Genomic DNA, 13,830 nt, shown 5'->3' on the forward strand with positions numbered 1-13,830 from the left:
TTACACTTGGCTGAAATTCACCATCCTCTCCCACTGATCGAGACACCTCCAGTCAACCCGCAGAGCATAGCACTTATGCAACTCGTATAACTGCATTTTTCTGAAGGTCAGGTGGCTGTAACTTGACGCAGTTGGTGGCAAGGTGTTGAATACCACAGAGAAAACATCTCAGATTACTTTAGCATGCTGTGTATTGCATAACGTCGCAATAAATGACAACGTTACATTAACCAGAACCTCATAGAGAACTTGCCAGATGACCACCTACGCAGACAATCTCCCTGTTTGTCAGGACTGTGTCATGCACCACGCTGGTTGTGTCAGTGGGAGACACTGGAGACTGACATCATCAGATCGCATTTCCTGTGGTGAAGAGTCTAACTGATCTCCGAAAAAAGTAAAAGAATAAATGATTGCTTGATAGTTCCCTCCACATGATTTAAAGTTACAGCATTTGAGCGTCATAGATTAGGTTCTGTTCCGTTCTGTTGTCTTCCGCTTATCCGGGTCCATGTCGCAGGGGCAGCAGCTTCAGCAGGGAGGTCCGGACAGCCCTCTAACACCCACCTCCACCAGTTCCTCCAGAGGAATCCCCAGGTGCACCCAGGCCAGACGGTAGATGTAGTCTCTCCATCGTATCCTGGGGCGACCCCGAGGCCTCCTTCCGGTGGGACATGCCTGGAACACCTCTAACGAGAGGCGTCCGGGAGGCATCCTCACCAGATGCCCGAACCACCTCACCTGTCTCCCCTCAATGTGGAGGAGTAGTGGTTCTACTCTGAGCTCCTCCTGAGTCCGAGCTCCTACCCTATCTCTAAGGCTGAGCCCGGCCACCCTGCGAAGGAAACTCGCCATTTATATGGGCAATCATGTTCTTTTGGTCATTACCCAAATGTCATGACCATAAGTGAGGGTTGGAATGTAGATCGACCAGTAAATTGAGATCTTCTCCTTTCGACTTAGCTCTCAGACCGAGTGAGCACCGGCATCACTGCAGACAATCGACCTCCCGCTCCATCCTTCCCTCACTCGTGAACAAGATCCCGAGATATTTGAACTCCTCCACTTGAGACAGGACCTCCTCCCCAACCTGGAGTGGTCAATCCACCCTTTTCCAACCTATGACTTTGGGGTCAGACTTGGAGGTGGTGATCTTCATCTCAGCCGCTTCAAACTCAGCTGTGACCTGGCCCAGTAAGAGCTGGAGGTCATACTTCGATGAAGCTAGGAGGACCACATCATCCGGAAAAAACAGAGACGAGATCCTCCGATTCACCGAACTTGACACCCTCCACCACCTGACTGCGCAGAGAAATTCTGTCCATAAAAGTTATGAACAGAACCGGTGACAAAGGGCAGCCCTCGTGGAGTCCAACTCTCACCAGAAACAAGTTCGTCTTACAGCCAGCTACACGACTTGTTGCTTGTTACTTTGACACACTTTGGTTAGACAAAGGACCAAATGAAGAGTCCGTCTGGTTCTATTTTGACCAAAACCTTTGTACAATATGTTTGCTTTGATGTATACATATAAACTCTTGGTGCAATTACAGTCAAGTTGTTGTCGAATACGTTCTGTAGCAACCTCTGTACATGGGGTCATTGCTGTCGGGGAGTTGTCTAACATCCAAGCTATGAGAAATTTGAGGGAAAGATAAAAAAGAAAACATAAAACGCCTCCTTTGGTTTATCACAAGCTGTGTTTCCATTATAGTTTTTCTTAAAATAAAAGCAATATTTCTGAAATTTCGATAAAGTACAATTGCTCTATCTTTCCACTGAAAGGTGTTTTGCAAATGAGCTTTGACTCTCGTAAAGTCTCGTCTTGCAATATCCCATAATTCTCTCCAAGTCCCATCATTTTGAGGAAGATGGACTTCAAATGAACTACTCACATGACCGCCATCATCTCCAGTGATTTTTACACTCCATGAGAGTATAAAAATATTTTAGCGATATCTGAGACCTCTTTTGAAATGCAACCGTTTCCTTCACCAGTTTTTTATTGTGATATTTCGGTTTTGTGCATTTCTAGGGGGAATGGAAATGCAGCAACTGATATTGACAGCCTCAGTGTTACCAATACTGGGAATCCAGCCAGGCCTGACTCCGACTAACTCATTCAAAAATGATTAAAGAGCTGGAGTATGAGCGAAGCTGTGATGGGCCTATGATGCCAAGTCAAACACCCACCTGTCACTGAAACCAGCTATACCATAAATAAACCTTAATGAATGGGGAACATCGCCAGGCGGTGAGCGTGTTCATTTTTTGCCGTAAAGTTGACCGTTTTAACAGGGGGGTTCTTGGGGATTGACTGTTTTTTTGGAGCCATCCGGCAGTTTTCCTCACTTTGTCTAAACATTGGCCCCGGAGATGGTTGCTTGGTTACAATGGGTTTGTTTAATCTGTTCAAATACTAAGGTGTAAAACTGTCCAGGTATAAATGTTTCAGGGAGCTTACATGCCAGACTGTTTCTTGTTTGGAAAAAGTACCTTAGTTTTTTTTTTTTTTCTTGGTTGCCTTACAACCTCATATTGACCACACAACTAAATACAGAACAAGCAAGATACTAAGGGACTAGGATGGACTAGGCAGTGTATTGTACCAAGAGCATGACAATGGTCTACGTCCAGTGGCAACATTAGCAGAAGCCTTTCTTCATCTGAGAAAAACTACCCAGCACACAAACTGGAGTTTTTAGCTCTTAATTGTTCTATTGTGGATAGGCTACATAGAGTGGTTTTAATTTTGCTGCTTTTAGTTAGATAGTGGCGCATAATGGCTGAAATAAGTCTGCAGTCATGCTCGCATTTCGCTTTATGTCAAATAGACAAGTTGAATTGAAGCAAAGAAAGACAAATTACGTGTTACTATGTAGAACCACTATATAATGTTTAATATTTTTCTTCCTTTGCCACCTATAGATTCACATCTGTGAGATGTTTTGAGAAGGTCTGGATGCTGTTTCTTGTTAAGAAATAAAAGCTGCACCTGCTTCACTGGAGACAATAACTGACACTCAATGACAACAGTTAAATTACTAGGTTCTGCAACACTTGCTCAGGTTGTTCAATATCAGGAAGTTCATAATGTAACACTTGGTGTCCCACTGGATTAGCCAGTAATTACATGAAATGAATACTTTAATTATGTAGACGCTTCTGATAAGTGTGTATTTGCCCTTGGTGTAGTTTGTATTCCTGGATCCGGGGGACGTTCTCCACAGATCACGAAACTGAAATCTACCCTTGCCACTTCCTAGCTATTTTTGGGGGAGGGTGGGGAGTGGAATTACACAAGGGGGTTTGCTATATTGATAATGATGTGCATATGCAGGCGTACCTTCCTGTGGGATTTGTCCTTACATGAATGGACCCTGGAGTTATTATCTGTATGGATAATGACTTCTCTCTCTCTTGCTGCTTTACAGCTTCACAGCCTCAGAACGAAGCCAGAAACCAAGTCCCTCCCCCTACTGTCTGCACAAACAGAAAGCTCACGGAAAAATGTCTTGCGTGTCAGGTTTTATTTTCCTCTTTACCTTATCACACAATGACAAACAAAATCTCCCTAATGCACATTTGACGTGTAGGATTCAATGGCACTAGGACATTTTCATGGAGAAAATCTCACGTTATTTGCACGGAAACACATTCAGCATTAACCTTTTATCATTCCAGCCATTTTGCAAAAAACAAAAACAACAACAACAACAACAAAAAACGCCTATTTAAAACACCTAGCATACCCAAAGTAAACTGAATGCTATTCATAAACATTTTGGAGGTCATGCATGGTCTTGGTCTCTTTTGAAAGCCAAGACTGAAGTTTCCATCACAAAAGTCAGAATCACTCTAAGTGGTTTTGTTCTTGACTAATCAAAGTTGGACACAGTTAAAAAATAAGAAGATTGTTGGATTAGCTTGATTTTTGTTTTTGTTTTGAAAATATGTGTTGGTTGAATCCTATATGACTTCTATCAAAGAAATCAAGAGAAAATTAGCTTTCCAACAATATATTGCATGCAGCATTTACTCAAACACAACTCATGTACAAACCTCTGGTTGGTTCAAAAAACTACTGCCATCCCATATATGACCCAGCAGAATGCTAACACCATGAACATTAAACCTCAAGAAACACTATTCCTGTGCTGGCCCATTTTCTTGTAAGTAAGTCAGTAAGTGTCGTATCTTCACTCTATTTCAATTTACGTTTTTTTTTTTTTAATTTATTATTTACTTTAAATTGAGCATCTTTTCTTCCTCACAAAATGTTTTCTTGCCCAGAACTCAATTAAGAAAAATAAAATAGGCAAACCTCAAACTCATTACCTTCCTGAAAAGAGGAACACATAAAAACATAAAAAAAAAAAAAAAAAAAAAAAAAATCAATTTTGAGCAGAGGGCAGGAAACTCTGAAAGTGTTGACACTGGTGGATGAGGTTCGTTTGGGCCACAAGAGGAAGGAGACAGAGTGAAATAAGTATTTACTTGACTAAAAGATTTAAGGTTTGGAAAAATGCGAACTACTCGCTACTTGTGGCAAGACGTTGGCTGGAGTCTGTCTATGGCACACTGAATTTAATGGGTCTAGTTTAGAAAGACACTAACTTGTTGATAATTGATTTATATTTGTGCTGTGGCTCTACACACACATTTCATATCAGATCAGATTAATATGTAATTCATCATCAGTTTCAGCCTGGATAACATTGCAGGTTAATCTAAATTGTGAAATTCTGAAATTCTTAGTTAATCATTGTTTGTTAACAATAACAAGTAAGTTAATCATTATTTGGGGGATTCTTGTTACATGTTAATGCTCATGCTAACCACTAGGTAATGCAACATGTTTCAGCAGTGTCCAAGCTGAAGTTTTCTTTTGTGTAGATGCTGGGTTTCTCAATAAGGTCCATATAAATGTCTGGCCAATGTCAGATGGACGATTTGACAAACTACATTAAGTTAATCATTATTTGGGGGATTCTTGTTACATGTTAATGTTAATGCTAACTGCTAGCTAACACAATGTTGTGTGTTTCATGGGTGTCCAAGCAGAAGTTGTGTATACTACTTTACCTTTCAGAGTGGTTCCACTTACTTCTAATATATTTTTGAGAGGCTTCACTTGATAAAGACAGACCAGACTTTGTCCCCTCTGTGTCTCAGTGTGAATGGCCTTCAGTCGAGCAAGAGACCAAGAACCCAACAGTGACTTTAAAAGAGCTTCAGACGAACCTTTTCAAAGGTCAACCATCTCAACAGCGCAGGGCCTGACAGCTCACTTGGAGTATGTCGATGGCATTAAACGGATTCTGAGAGCATGAGGGTTCTTCAACGATTTAGGCAAAACCCAACGCACTACGTCCAGATAAAAGCAGAAACTGCTCATCACATGGCTGATTGTGATTCCACACTGGAACATGGTGGTAGCAGCATCAGGTTATGCGGCTTTTCAGCAGCATGATCAGGTAGACGTCAAAAGGGAAAACAAATTAAACCAAATGCAGCAAGAGCATGCAATTGCTTGCCTTTACAATAGTGAACAAAAGTAAACTACCAGTACAATTTGTTTTCAGGACAAGTCATGGACTGCCCTTGAGTTTCCCAGAACATCAGAAGATAGCATTTTACCTTTCATTGTTCTATTATGAAGAATGGACCTACGTGGCCAGTGTGAAAAAAAGACAAAAGATTCAAAGCTGTAACTGCTGCAAAAGGGTGCTACTGCAGAGTATCGAATTAAACATCGGAACACTTAAAACTGAATAATTGAGAAATTTTAATGTTTTGGATTATTCAGTGTAGACTGATGGGGAAAAAACGTCAGTTCCCCTTTCTGCTTTGACATTAAATGCCCAGCAGTTTGCGACGGAAATATAAGTAGTAGCACAGCATATTTTAACCTCCAAATGTGATGCCTGAGAATTTATAATTTTTTTTAACATAAAAATTAAACCTTTTTACCCAGTTTTATAGCTTAAGCATTTGCCTGCCAGCAAATATTAAACAGAGAAATGGCACACTGTTATTCACCTCAATGGAATGCAGTCTTTATTATGGGTTTCAATTACACTTGTTCCTTTACAGCTGTGACAAATCAAAATGAAAAGAGGTCAATGGTGGAGTATAAAGAAGACAAATATTTGCTTTAGATACTGGCAGAGACAGAAAAACAGGAGCGAAAAAGGTGCATTGACAGAAACGCACAAAACAGGAGTATAATTGCAAAATAATAATAACAATAATATTTCACAGGTGATATAACCACAAAGCACCAGCCAGCAGCCAACTAATGAGCAGCTAAGCAGAGCGAGAGCGAGAACGTGGAGTTAATGGTAGGTTTGGACAAGAAAGACGGTCCCAGGAATAGTACAATCATATGGGGTCAAAAACTAAATATAAAAATAGCAATACTCATGCTACTAACAAAAGTGGGAGTGTAAAAATTCTGAAGCAATCACTCGGAAAGTAGCGGGTCACCTCTGGATAAATGCTATGGCACAGTCAATGCGCGCCCCACTTTACAAAGGCCAAAGAAGTATTATTAGAAACAAGACTTGAAATAAATGCAGTTTGTCTTCCTCTTACTAACCAGTTCGTTATGCCAATTTATTTACTTCCACCAACTCCCAGAAAACCCAAATATTCACTTTATAGAAACACACACATGGAGCATGTGTGAGGTTTGATAATTAACAGGTCCTTTCTTCTTGCTGCTGCAAGGCTGAACAACCAAGCCTGCTTCCAGCAGACCACAAACATCATTAATATCTATGCAAAATAACAGTTTTCAATGTCTTTATTTCTCATGTGCAGCAACTTAATATTTACTTTCTATCCCTTGTGTGCACTGTCCTTTAACTATCTCCTGCTTCCACGCTGCAAATTCCCCCACTGTGTGATAAATAAACGATTATCTTATTTTGTCATGACAAAATGATGCCATTGTGAAATTGAAATATCATTATGAGCAAAAAACATGAACACATTTGGGATTTTATTAACCAAAAAAAAAAAGAAAAGAAAAGGAAAGAACAATAATTGTTCTGATGCAGTTATCTGACTCATTTATGGAACAGTGGGGATTCCACTCACTTGCAACTAAATGAATATTCTCACCGTGTCGGTTTATTACTGACAGGATACCTTCTTCTTCTCCCTGTAAAAGTAATAAGCTGTGCAGAACATGGGCACATTGACAACCATATGTCACAGTTGCTCACAAAAGGAGAAGAGGGGACTCTGGGATGAGATGCCAGGTGAGAGATGAAGAGGAAACAGTTGGGAATAGTTCGATATGAGGGGGGAGTGGTCTGAAATCTCGCTGTCCTTTATTGGCGTGGAAAAAAAGACAGACGCGCTTTGGAGTTCATTGCTAGGACGTCTAGCAGGTCTTTCATCCACGGTGCAGCGTGTGCGGTGCGGTGCGGCGCTCTATCCCGGTGTCCTCCTGTCCTGTGTCTTCTGCCCACTGCCGTGTCTCCTCTCCCGAACAGGTAAGGCATCCGTCAAAGTTGTTGTGCATCGCAGTGTGCGATCCGTGAACAGTTCGGCGTGTATCCTGTCCGTCTATCTGTCTGTGTGCCTGCGCGTCTTTACCGTGCGTTCGTTTGCTCAGGTACCGCGTAACACCTAAAGGAGGAAAGACCCCCCCTCCTCGATGAGCTTTCTCCTCCAGAAATCACACCATTTTACACATTTTTTAAAGAAAGTTTAGCGGATGTTCAACGCTGGAGTGAAGCATCGTGATCATTTGCGCATTCCGGCGTGGTGCTGCGCACCGTCAGTACGAGGGATTTCGGCGTGCGCGGCGAGGTTCCCGTTTGTTTGCCAGATGATGATAGGACATATTTGTTACGGATGGTGGAAAGAGTTGAAAGGATTGTGGGATTTTCCCCTCCTACAATCTATCACCGTTGGGATCGTCAAGTTTAAGCGCCGGAGACACCTGCAGCCACGATCAGATCGTGTAGGTGGCTTCCCTCAGAGCATCGGGATTTCAAGATAATCTAGCTGTGCTTTAAGAAAATAGTTTACAGACAATGAGGTTTTATACGGAGCCTGACAGCACACGCTTTACAAGCAAAACCAGAAGGTGATAAGATCCTGTGTTTTGTGTGTGTGTTTGTGTGTGTGTGTGTGTGTGTGATTATTATTATTGTTGTGTGCAGAAAATAGTTTCCTTTCTATATCTGGAGCCATTCATGTGGATTCTCCTGTTCTTGAACCTTTACACCCACACACTCATCGGCCCCTCTCCCACAGCCTAATAAATAATACCCCATTAGCCATTTTCATTCAAATTCAATACCCCCAAGTTGTATTCAATGATCACACCCCTCCACCACTTAGTGCAGTGAAACGATGATTAATATGCCTCTTTGTGGCTTCACTTCTAAGCACTGGCTTAATAAACTTGCCACGTCCATGCAGCCCTGTCGATTACTTTCATGAGGGTGATCTAGAGAACACACGCACGGGGGTCCCTTCATGCACTCATCACCCCACTCTCCCTCCTCCCCCCCAATTATGACAGACACAGACAGATTTTGACCACCAGGCCTCCTTCATTCAAAACACTTAGTAAATAAAATAAGTCATGAACTTCATGGCTTTATTGTCGTGCCAGGGTGAAGGCGTTGCAGTTCATAACACCAGACTGAACATAAAACTGGCCTGTGACTCACGCACAGTGTTTCCCATTTAGGGGTCTGGGAATTTTCAGGTGTGTTTCTATGGAAACTCAATCAAGCAGCAGGTTTGAACCCAGTGGCAAACTGTATTAAAATGTTACATTTTAAAGATTTTAACCTCCTGAGACCTGAGCTTTGATTTGTTATGCCGTTTTAATTTATCCAAGATATCTGAGATCAGTAGGATCTATAAAAAAAAATAAATTAGCATCGTCGTGGAACAGGAAGTTTTTGAAAAAAACAACAAAACAAAACAAAAAAACATGTCTTTATATGTGGTCACTGGAATTATTTAATTATTTATATTATACAGAAATTAACATGGCTGTGCAAAGAGGGAATTGTGAACAATGAAGTCCCAACATCCTCAAACGAGTCCTTGCTGTTTTCTGATGTTATAGCTCGTTACTATTGATAAAATTTGTTAAATTTGCAACTAAAGCGTCCACTAATGAGGACAATGGGTTTAAATGAAGCACATTAAGCTGCAATAAAACCTAAAACTTAACGTCCCCATATGAGGACGCAGGGTCTCAGGAGGTTAATGATGTTATTTTGGATAGAAACACAAAACATCACTCTGCCAGACTGAGAATCACATCATTTAATGTTGCAGTGTATTTTTTTTTTTTTTTTTTTTACTGCAGGATGTAGTCAAGGCATGTTTCAAGAATATAAACCTTTTACACGGGGAGGTTGTCATCTTGTGCTGCCTGGGTTCTCTGGGTTTTTGCTCAAGAGCTGAAGTATGAGCAGGTAGGTAGCGGCGGCTGAAGGCTAATCTTCACAGGGGTGATAGAGATAACAGTGATGTATGGAGCGGATGGGGTGGTTTAACACCCAGAGCCGACTGTTGTCTGCCGGGGTCAGGCCTGTGATACCGGAGCAGTGCTTCAGCCAGCTCCTCTCATGCCTGAGATTTGGCAGTCTTAATGGCTGCAGGTGGATGCAAGCAGAGGCTCCCTCTGTATTCACAGCCTGCAGATGCCTTGATGAATGCCGCGTTGCTGCTCGGGCATCTGTCAGTCGCTACCGCTCTCCAAGTGAAATACTTCCCTGGCCACCAGCCAGACAGGCAGCCAGTGCACACTGTGACATGGTTATGTTGCATTTTATCATTGTCACAAAAAAAAAAGATGACTTATTCCTAAAGGAGAATCTACACCTCGAGACGGCCGCAACTCGACCGTACACGGTCGTGATGTAGTTATATGACCACCTTGTAAATGAAAGATGTATGATTATGCGCGTACATAAAACGTCTCTGCACAGGTGAGCATTTAATGATCGTCTCGACAGTCCCCTAACCTCTACATTTTAACATCTTTCTGCCATTTATTTTTAATTTGCCAATGTTTATTAACTTCAGCAGATTATTTCTTTTTTTGGGCTGAAGTTGGAGGAGATTAAAACAGGTATATAATTGGACTCGGCTTCCAGGCTTCCAGAGCAGAGGTGTAACGAGGTGCATTTACTAGAGTAACATATTGAAAAAAAAAGCACTTCTAAGAGTAGTTTTTTGCCACCATATTTCTTACTTCCACTTGAGTAGTTCATTGGGTCCATTGGGCTCAAGCCGCAACTTCTGGGTCTGAACAATGAAGCCCATGGGGAAGTGCAAAAAGCTGCAGTTCATCGAGTGGCCACTTGAGGCTCTAAAAGGGGCAAATCCCCAAAAAACCTCATGTTAAAAAAAACTTTACAGCATAATTAAACATGTTTACAGTCTGGTACAAAAAATGGTTTTGGTCTCAATGGAGACACGACCCCCCCATGCCCATATTTGGAGTATCTGACTGTGGGCGGAGTAAAGCTCATCCAACATGGCGACCGTGGGCTCTGTCCACTTTGGGCTTCATTTTCGAGGTTCAGAATCCAGTGGGTGATGTCACAATGGGTTTTTCCAAAGTATATACAGTCAATGTGTATGACTCTGTTTTGACCAATAGGTCGTAGCCATGCAGTTACATGACCACATTATTATTTATTATTGTTATTATTATTTATTTTAATTATATTTTTTCCGTCTAATTATATAATTTCTTTAAAAATCAATCATATTTTCTCTTTAAATACTTTACTTTGGACGACCACGTTTTACTTGAGTAATATTGTTTTGAAGTAAAGCTACTGCTCTTACTTGGGTACATCTTTAGGCTACTCTACACACCTCTAGTCTGGAGACACAATTTTGAATGAATGCTGATTCACACTGGATGTGTGAGACGTTGTCCTTCTGTTGCCTCCGCACGGCAAAGATCAGTGAATCTTTCAGAATATTTATTTAGACCATTGCTAATTACAGTTTTGTTTAAATCAAGGAAATGCAAATTGAATTATTAACCTTATAACCCTTATATAATATTATTTTCTCGTCGCAAACACATGTATAATGCATCAGTCTACATTATGTTTCATGTCCTTAAACTTTGGTATTAGCAATATTCAACACTCAATAGTTATGAAACATTATGAGTAAGGACGTCTAGTATTACAGTAGTATAACTTGAACCTGTATAATTTGCTGATACATCAAAAGTGGTCCACTGTGTTCTGAGAGGGTTCGTTCTGAAAAATCTCAGTCTGCGTGTGTTGTGCGTGTCCTTGAGCAACAAACAGACTGATCCTGTGAAATACACCGTACTCAGAGGGATGGTAGGATCAAATATGGCCCGTTTACATCTGCGGGAGACTCAGCGGCGACAGATTAAAAGTCGTGCAGGAAGACTCAACGCGACTTGACGCTGTCCTTCAGTGTGACAGTTGTCATCCCGAGAGGAGGTGTTGATGCGCGCCGCGTGATTACCGATTGCCTGGTGTTCATCAAGTTCCGATTGTGCTGGGAAATGTTATGCAGCAAATGAGTCATTTTAAAGGAATCAACCGGTTTAATGGCTCGGAATAAAAGAATGTCAGCAGAGTCGGCTAATGCAGCGGTGAAATGAACTAATCAGACAGAAGAGTTTAAAACACACCGCTTCGCTCTTTTCTGGTCATGTGACAGTGTCCGGGGGGGTCTGCAGGTGATCATTGTTTCTTTCTTCTTTTTTTTTTTACGCCTGTGGAGCTGCTTTGTGAAAGTCATCATTTTTTTTAAAAGGAGTATTCTAAGTGGGTTGAGCTCTTTCCTGGAGTATAATCAAGGTTTATCACCATCTTCCAACATCAAATATCAGAATTAGATGACCTATATTGTAAATAAGGATTACCCTCACATCCTCTCTTTCAGTGATGCTGGGGTGCAATTTTGCAGAAGTGGGTCACATTTTCAGATGTTTTAACAGTCTAGTACAGGGGTCGGCAACCCGCGGCTCCGGAGCCGCATGCGGCGGCTCTTTCGTTCCTCTGTTGCGGCTCTCTGTGGCGAGCGGTGCGGAGCGAGGACGCTGATCAAAGCCGTTCACTTTTTTTACGCTAAGTGCCTCAGAATAGCGGCAACTAGTCACTTATCAGTGAACGAGCGAGAGCTACACAACTGAATGACAAACAACATCATTGTAACATCAAACAACCAAAAAATACCGAACTCCCACAGTGCATTGCAGCACATTTACTAGTTGCTATCGTTTATTTAATTCAAATGTGTTTTTATTTTAGTGCATTCATTTTTTTTTAATATAATTCTAAATTTGAATTGATGGTGACATTTTGACATTAAAATAAAATGTTAAATGCATTTTATTTTAATGTCAATTTTTTTGTCGCTCAAAATATACGTCACAACTGCCGACGTGCGACAACCGCCGGCAGGTCCAACACGCTATTAATTGGACTTTTCGACCCCAGGTAAGCCAACAACGGATAAATCCCTGCTATGTTACATACATGCAATTTCGTTTTCTCTGTAGCAGTTATTTCATTTCATAAATGCAACACACTATAGACCTAGCATAGAGGTAAAAACAATATATGCAGCGTTACCTTCATTTTAGACGTCAAAAGGGTTTTGTGGTTCCCAGTGTTTTCTTTTCTGTGGAAAACGGATCCAAATGGCTCTTTGAGTGTTGAAGGTTGCAGACCCCTGGTCTAGAACATAGGTCTTCAACAGGGGGTTCGTGACTCCTGGGGGTCCACGGAGGTACTTCGGGGGTGGGGGGTTGTCGCAAAATTTTTGGTTCTATATATATATATTTTATTTTTACCCCCAAATTTAAATTTCTTTAAAGAAACATTAATATGAATCAAAAATATTTTAGTAAAGGGATAAATGGAGGCACTTAACTCATTCAGCGACGCAGGAGCTAACTCAACAGCGCCGCACTAGCTGAGACCACCTGTACACGGTAGGCCCCGCCCCCATCGCCGCTGAGCCAATCACGAGGCTGCAGCCTCTGTCACGTTCCCCCGCAATTGTCCGAGAGCCTATTCAGTCCCCAGGTGAAATCCCATCGCACGCTGCCATGTTAGCAGAAGAGAAGCATGAAATATATAAGTATGTTTGTACTGTCGCACATGTTTGAAATAGAAAAATTGAAAAGCATCAAATTTACAAGCACAATTCTATACAATACTCCTTACTGCAGTGATTTATTCATAGAAAAATCTTATATTATCCCGAAAAGAAAAAAAAAAAAAAGCCAAGGTATTGGTAGTCAGTGTAATAATAACCAGCTCAGTATTAGCTTTTAAAAATCTACCTACACTCAATTAACCCAGGGCAAAATTACTTAATTAATTATTTAAAGATGACTCCATCAATATGGGTTGAAAGTGAGATTCAAAGGGGGAAGGTCGGTCTGCGGGGCGTCAGCTAAGCAGGACGGAGTGGTGACCTTCACTTTCTGATAGAGATTGCACAGCTAGAATCAGGCTGAATTATTCCTGACATGGAGCTGCCTTAAAGCCACGTAGGAGCGTTGCACACTGCGGTTATTAGAATTAATGAAAGAACCCCACCTACAGCTGCAAGAAGAAGCCACGTGTTCACAGCTCGATACCAGACCTTCACTTTTGGACTGTTCGGGGTGATGAGCAGCCGCAGACGGCCTCTAGCTCAGTAACAGTGCAGCAAACTGTTCACACCTCGGTTTGATTTGTTTTGTAATTTGCTCCCCTCAACAAAACTGTTACCTTTGTGTGATCTGGCTTTGTCTAATGCTCCCTGGCAGAAGAAGAAGAAGAAGCCCCG

The 13,830-nt window shown here is 41.5% G+C and overlaps 1 protein-coding gene across 1 annotated transcript in view; it reads left to right on the forward strand.

Annotated features, from left to right (window-relative positions):
* Positions 1 to 6,131: 6,131 nt before the first annotated feature.
* Positions 6,132 to 13,830, forward strand: part of LOC125006166 (contactin-4) — a 129,788-nt gene continuing 122,089 nt past the window's right edge. Inside the window, exon 1 of the mRNA XM_047581942.1 lies at positions 6,132 to 7,505. The gene's annotated coding sequence lies outside the window, so the exon portion shown is untranslated. The remainder of the gene's footprint in view (positions 7,506 to 13,830) is intronic.

This window comes from Mugil cephalus, chromosome 4 (assembly GCF_022458985.1).
Source record: "Mugil cephalus isolate CIBA_MC_2020 chromosome 4, CIBA_Mcephalus_1.1, whole genome shotgun sequence".
In the NCBI taxonomy this organism is placed as follows: Eukaryota; Metazoa; Chordata; class Actinopteri; order Mugiliformes; family Mugilidae; genus Mugil; species Mugil cephalus.